This window comes from Myotis davidii, unplaced genomic scaffold, assembly GCF_000327345.1.
Source record: "Myotis davidii unplaced genomic scaffold, ASM32734v1 scaffold5033, whole genome shotgun sequence".
In the NCBI taxonomy this organism is placed as follows: domain Eukaryota; kingdom Metazoa; phylum Chordata; class Mammalia; order Chiroptera; family Vespertilionidae; genus Myotis; species Myotis davidii.
The window spans coordinates 686-1,570 of record NW_006284255.1 but is presented as its reverse complement, the minus strand read 5'-3'; positions in this window follow the sequence as shown (position 1 = coordinate 1,570).

The following is an 885-nucleotide window of genomic DNA, read 5'->3' as shown; positions in this document are numbered from 1 at the left end:
CCCTCACCCTCACCCAGGCTGGTGCCCGGGGTGGGCTTCCCCTCCCCTGCCCCTTACCGAGACGTTGTCATTCCATCCCGCAAACCCACCAAGCCTCCCAGAGAAGCTGGCCCTGGTGTGGATGCCCAGGAGCCTCCATTCCCAGCCCCAGGATCCCACCTCCGGTCCCCAAGCCCTCACGGTGGGCCCAGACTCACCGGTGGGAAACCTGGGTTCTTGCATCCTGGTTGCTGCTGGGCCCTCTGCGCTGGAAGGTCTGGCCACCAGCCCTGCCAGTGCCCTCTTCGATACTGTTAGGCACTTGCAACCCGCAGGTCCCTTTAACTAAAGAGTTTAAGGCGTTTATGTTTCTGGTTACTCCCCTTTAGCCTCTGTGAATGGGGTTGTGGTTAGTGTGGGGAGGATGGAGGAAGTTGGTTGTGCTCTTTATGTTTTATTCTCGGTATTTCAGAACTGCTCCTCACTTTTAATTACCTGATTTTCATTTACCTCCAGCATGAGGACTTTCTGTAGTGCTGTGTTTTTATTCCCTTCTCTTATTTCTTGTGTACCTCCTGTAGACTTTTGGTGTGTGGATACCTGGGCACTTGTGGCCAGACAGCCTTGGTCCTGCTCTCAAGAGGACACAGTAGTGTCACTTTTATTAGAATCCATGGGCGATGGATTGGGATCTCGCCTCACTGGACATGATTTCTCTTTCCTGGGAGCACATTGGTCTCCACGACAGTTGATGGCCCTGTTGTCCACACGGATAACCCAACCAATTCCTTGGTTTATAAATTGTGACTGGAGGCCCCCTTCTTTATGATGTGTAAAAGAAAAACAGGGTGTGTAACAAAAAAAATGTATGGGCAAAGCTGAGAAGAGGGGCCAGGCTTGGGGGTG